The 6,314-nt window shown below is 44.7% G+C and overlaps 1 non-coding gene across 1 annotated transcript; it reads right to left on the bottom strand.

Moving 5' to 3' along the window:
- Positions 1-1,315: 1,315 nt before the first annotated feature.
- Positions 1,316-1,451, bottom strand: LOC129692631 (small nucleolar RNA SNORA17). Its single transcript, XR_008722736.1, has one exon. It is a non-coding gene; the product is annotated as a small nucleolar RNA SNORA17 (small nucleolar RNA).
- Between the last annotated feature and the right edge of the window lie 4,863 nt (positions 1,452-6,314).

Raw genomic sequence — 6,314 nt, 5'->3', positions numbered from 1 at the left:
AGAGATATCTGAGCTGGTCGGCCAGCTGGCTCTTCCACTCTCATACCCTTGAGACTGGCTTGCCAGCAACCCCTCCAACCAGGGCCAGCTCTGCCTTGTTGGCCAGGTGAGGTGCAGGGCCAGCTCTCCCGAGTGCTGCAGCCAGTGAGGCCAACTTTCATGACGTGGGGGTCAGCTCTCCAGTCTGCCATAGATGGTGAGGGATGAGGGAGGGAAGAAGGGAGTTTCTTCTTCACCTGTACCATTGGCAGCAGACAAGAGGCAGGGCCCGCGGCTCTCCCATACTCACACCCTCTGGGCCAGCTCACCCGCAACCGTCACATTCAGGGCCAGCTCTACTGTGCTACCCAGCAGAGATGCAGAGCCCGCTCTCCTAAGTGCTGCAGCTGGTGAGGAGCAGGACCAGCTTTCCTGCTTTCCTGACCCCAGAGGATCAGGTCTTCTGCCTGCTGCAGGTGTGAGGGGCCAAGGGGAGGAAAGGGTCTCTCTCTTGCCCAGGCTGCCCCAGGGAGATGAACAGTAGGGCCAGCTCTCCTGGCTTGCATCCTGAGCCCTGCTCACCTGCAGCTCCTGCAGTGTGTGTACCGGGGCGGTGGGGCAGCTCAGTGCCAGAAGAGTGGCGTCAACTCTCCTGCTCTCATGCCTCTAGGGCCAGCTCTCCCACAATTCCTAGGCGAAGGGTGGGGCTAGTTCTGTGTAGCCCTCAGGCATCAACATGTCCCTGGGTGGCAGCCTAGATAATGGACAGCCTTCTGGCTTTGGTGGTAGCAGACCCCTGCTGCTGCAGGGCCGTGGACCCAGATGTGGCCCTTGGTGGCAGCACAGGCCAGGATCCCACCATGGCCTCAGGCGGCATCACCAGCTACTCCCAGCAGCTGTCCCTCATACCCTCTAGTCTCCAGTTCTGCCTCTCTTCACTGTGCCCACATTCTTCTGCTTCTTTTTCTCGTCCATTTCTCCATCATTTACTTGCTCCTCTTAGTGGCACCCCGGGTCTCTGAGCGTCTGGGTCTGTCTCGGGAGTGCCATGCCCCGCTAGAGCATTATGGCACCAGGCTGGGGTCATCTCCAGCACAGTCTGCCTCCTCGGAACCCCAGGCCTGTGTAGGACAGGCTAGCTCCCTGTCTGCGCCCCCCGGCACTGGTCTGTTAATTGTCTCAGGCTTGCTCCTTGCCTAGCTTGCCCAAGTGGCCCTTTGCCGGGGTTGTCCCAGGCTGGGTTCCTCTAGTCTCTGGCTTGCTTTCTGACCTCGGAGCCAGTTCAGGCCTTCCTGGTTCTGGACTGGTGGTGGCCTCAGGCTTGCTTTTTCCTGGGTATGTTAGGTTACTAACAATTCAGATGTTCGTCAGGTCAGAACACTGAACTGATCGTAGACACAGGCTTTTCCTCTCTGCCACCTTCTGATGCACACGTACCCCACAGCCACACCTGCAAGGTAGCCAGGGGCAGGGAGATTAGTTTATTCAGTGCCTGTGTTTTCACAGGTGTCGCTAATCTCCTCGGGTTGGAGTTTTCTTCAAGTGTCTACCATAGGGCTGGATTTGTGGATAGCTATTGTTTAAATTTGACTTTGTCACGGAATAGCTTGTTTTCTCCACCTGTGGTGCTTCTGAGTTTTGCCGGGTGTAGCAGTCTGGGCTGATATCTGAGGCCTCGGAGTCTGCAACACATCCGTCCAGCCCCTTCTGGATTTTAGCGTCGCTTTTGAGAAGTCAGGTGCAATTCTACTAGGTCCGCCTTTACGCTTCATACTTGGTCTTTTCCCTCGCTACTTTTAAATTTTTTTCTTTGTTCTCTGTGTTTAGTATTTTAATTATTATGTGCTGAGGGAACTATCTTTTCTGGTCCAATCTACCTGGTGTTCTATAGGCTTCTTTTCCTTTAAAGGCATGTCTTTCTTTAGGTTAGGATTTTTTTTTTTCTATGATTTTGTGGAAAATATTTTCTGAGCTTTTGAACTGGGAATCTTCTTCTTCTCATCCTATTATCCCTAGGTTTTGTTTTTTCATAGTGTCCCAGATTTCCTGAATGTTTTGTGTCATGAATTTTAGATTTAACCTTTTCTTTGACTAATGTGTCTATTTCTTCTATCATATTTTTAATGCCTGAGATTCTCTCTTTCATGTCTTATACTATGTTGGCAATGCCTGAATCTGTAGTTTCTGTTTGCTTACTTAGATTTTTTATTTCCAGAATTCCCTCAGTTTGTGTTTTCTTCATTTTCATTTTCAGGTCTTTAATAGTTTCCTTTACCTGTCAGTTTTTTATTTATTTATTTTAAATATTTATTTATTATGTATACAATGTTCTGTTTTCGTGTACACCTGCACAGAGCAATAGATTTCATTATAGATGGCTGTGAGCCACCATGTGGGTGCTGGGAATTGAACTTATGACCTCTGGAAGAGCAGCCAGTGCTCTTAACCAGTAGGCCATCACTCCAGCCCACCGGTCAGTTTTTTTCTTGGCTTTCTTGGCATTTTTAAAGGGGTTTATTGATTTCCTTTATTTATTTATTTATTTATTTATTTATTTATTTATTTATTTAGTTTGTCTTTTCCTTAATTTTTAAAGGAATTCATTCATTTCCTCTTTAAGGACCTCTGTCATCTTCATGAAGTTGGGTTTAACATCGTCTTCCTGTGCCTTAGCTCTGTTGAAATAGTCAAGGCTGGTTGTAGGGAGATGGCCGGTCTCCCGTGGTGATGTATTTTCCTGGCTGTGGTTGATTGTATTCTTTCACTGATGTTTAGGCATCTGGATTTGAGGTGATTATAGGCCTGGGTGTTGATTTCTGTGTTTGTCTTTGTGGTTGGTCTTCCTTGGTTTCTGTTTCCTCTCTGGTCTTGTGGCTGGAGCAGTTTGTGGTTGAATAGAGGATCTCTGCCTGAGTTGGGGGGCTGGATTTCCGATGGCTTGGATGACCTCTGATCCAGCAGGGAGTCACTGCCCAAGTTAGGGGCTAGAGCTCTAGTGGTGTGCATGGCCTCTGATCTGGTGGCGGGGAGGGGGTGAGGGGTATTCCTCTGGGGTTCAGGTGCTCTTCTGGCCTCTGGCGGGGTAGGAGGCTTCTGCCAGAAGTGTGGGCAGAGATAGGGTGATTTTTTTTTTTTAAATAAGAGTTGCCTTGGTCATGGTGTCTCTTCACACCAACATAACAGTGACTAACACAGGTGGTAAACAGGGGATTTTGTTTTTCTAAAAGTTTACTTGAAGGACACATTTTGCCTTATTGTGCATGTACCCAAAACTACTTCAGGTTGAACTGACCCCTGTGTCTCAGACCTGGGTATGTTCAGGAACACACCTGAATGGGAATGGATGACAGAGAAGGGAGTCACCAACCGCTGCCCAGGAGGCGTAATTTATTCCGTTGTTGAAGTGGGGTGCCATGTGCAGTTCAGTGCACAGCAGGGGGCAAAGGTCACTAGGCACACTGTTAGAAGTGTGTATCCACAACCCCAGCCAGGTGGGGTCCCAGGCGGCTAAGCTGTCTGTGTGTTTGCCTGCATCAACTTCTCCTGAGAGACTTTCCCCAGTCTGTTAGGGAACTGAAGACAGAAGATTGGTCTTCTGGGACTGCTTCATGTTAAGTGGGGACAGAGATCTGAGTAGGGCAGAAATAGTCTCTCTAATTTCCCCTTGAGTTGCAATGTCTCTTGGACTCCACTGAGGAGCATTCATGAAATACCTCAGTTCACTGGTCTGGAGTTAAACATAGCCTGAATAGTCCAGGTGGCAACTCTTGGTAGATGATCACTTATAACTGGATTTTTCAGATCCTGAAAGAGATAATGTGTATGAGCTTATTGAGAATCAGGGAGAAGATAGCCATTCCCCAAAGGGAGGAGTGTTGACAGTTTCCATGGTTTTTGAGGCCGGCAGGCTATTGCCCAGAGTTTGAACTGAATATGTTCCCTGAAGAATATTTTTGATATTGTGTTGGACTTTTCAAGATTGTACAATGCAAAAGGATTTACAAGACTGATCACAAGAATGTCAGGCTCCATACGTAAGTGTATTGTTTTCTAGCAAAATCTCATCATCTGATTTTACCAATGAAGACTCGGGAACCAGATTCTGGTGTGAAAGCTTGCTAGCTCAGAAAGGCAGAGAAATCACCCAGATGATGCCCCAGCAGGAAAAAGAATTTCTTTCCCCACTCGGTCTCAAAAACCTCTCAAACTGAATGTCCCTCCCTCCTACTTCCTGTGCATCTCTCTATCCATCTTCCTGACTTCCTCTTACTCTGTTTTTTCCTCCTGTGTTCACTCCCTGTCAACTGGTTGCTTGCTCCACCTCTTAATCTATGGTTGATTTTTTTTTATGCTGTTTGCAGAAAGCTCTTGGATTAAAGGTGTGTGCTAGGGCTGAGCCACATCACAACTAGAAACAGTTATTTCCAGTAAACAACACAATCGCAGGGTGATTGTAATCAAATATCCTGCAACACTGTCCCCTTTTTGTCTAAATGAAAACGAAAAGTTTTTAACTCTAACACAATAAAACTATTTACAATACTGAAGCCATTTCTGCTAAGCTTTCTAAAATGTCCAGCTTGGTTGTATTTGACAGTTTTAGGATTAAGTATTTTTGAGTTCAAGTTCTGTAAAATGTTCATGTCAGTCTCCTATGAACTCAGCAATTTGAATGTTGTAAGCAGTCTGTAGTCTGAGGCTGATATTTGGGTGGTGCTTGTCAGCTTAATGGCAGTCTTGGCTAAGTAGAATGCAGCAGTCAACTCAATGGTGTCCACTGTTTGTCCGCCATCTAGAGAGAGAGAAAAGACTTGGGGCAGTTTTCCCCAGTGGTTAGGGTTACCACAATCTGGGTGGATTCATCATTGCAGAGGCCCAATCATCTTCTTGGGGAACTCAGAGGTTACTGTTAGGAATGATCATGGTTTATTGTAGAAAACCTAAACATTTTAAATGCCATATCAGCAGATCTCTGGAGCATTTGAAGACACAGTCTACTAAGTTCATCTGAGGCACACAAACTTTATTCCTAGTTACCTGCTTCAGCCTCAAACCGGAAAACACATACAGGAAGCTGGATGAAGCTTATTTCTGGAATTAGTACTATGTATGACTACTAGTATCGTGACAGAAAGTTTATAATAATCATGTAGATTTTGACATAATATTTATACCTTTAGAAAAGTTTTAGAGGGTCAAATGAAAACCAAAAGATTATGAGATCAGTGGCAGCAGAGCAGTCCCTTATTTTCTGTTTTCCGCTGTCCCATTCCAGGTGGCTCTTCTGATATGAGACAGAGATTTTGGATTTTCCATTAACAAGCATGCATGGTTTTAGAGAGGAAGAAAGCTGTATTCCAACCCCAAAGCCAGCATAAACTTTTAACTGAATTGGGACCACATAAAGACCATTTGTCTGTAAAGGGCAGTAGAGACAAGCTGAAGGTGGACTTGGCCAATTTACTCTTTTTCTTAGGACATGTTCTCTTGATGATCGGTCCTCTTTCTTCAGATGTTTTGTCCAATGGTCTCTGGATTCCTTAGGTGGATTTATTCCTGGATTTATTCCTTAGGAGAATAAAATCTCCTGGAAAGAGAGGGAGAGAGGAAAAAAAAAAACCTGCCCCCACCCTATCCCTGGGGTTTTCCTTTTTTTGGCAGATTATATCTTCTCTAGGACAAAATTTTTTTTGGCAGCAGAAAAGGTATTATCACCTTAGTGTATATGGTAAGTGTTCCTATGTTCCCATTTTTCTTTACATATAAAATTATTTAAGTGTATTTATTTTTAGATCACAAAGGGCATTCACTTTGAATTTCAGCCTGCCTTTTGTAAGCAACTTTTATATTTAAATCACGGAAATTTTTATGTGCCTGCCTCTGCCTCCCTGTGCTGGAATTAAATGTGTGAACCTCCACTTGGCTATAAATTACTTATAATAGTTATTTTCATACCGTTGTCTTAGTTTAATTTGGTTCTCCATTTTCCCTTATATTTTAGTGTTAGGAGTATTCAGGTTTTATCATCTTGCTGATTTATTCTGAATTTGTTCTTTGGCAAATCTTAATATTCTAGTCTTAATTAATCACGATGCCAATTTGTTCAGTATTTCATAATTTTGTCAGTCTTGCCTGTATGTGCTACATAAAACTTAATGTCTTTGCTAAGTTTTGCCAGGTTTTACCATTTCTATTCATGCCTCCTCTGACTATTTATCTGCCAGTCAGTGGCTTTCTGTTTTGATGACCATACAGCTTTACCATGTCACAGGCACCACGAACTGGAAAGGACAGAGCTTTTCCTTTTGCTTTCCTAGTTGTTTGTTTTGTAGCCA

Source organism: Psammomys obesus, unplaced genomic scaffold (genome assembly GCF_907164565.1).
Source record: "Psammomys obesus unplaced genomic scaffold, mPsaObe1.curated_primary_1811, whole genome shotgun sequence".
NCBI classification, from domain to species: domain Eukaryota; kingdom Metazoa; phylum Chordata; class Mammalia; order Rodentia; family Muridae; genus Psammomys; species Psammomys obesus.
Note: the sequence above shows the minus strand (reverse complement) of the source record. Positions and strands in the feature narration are given on the sequence as shown.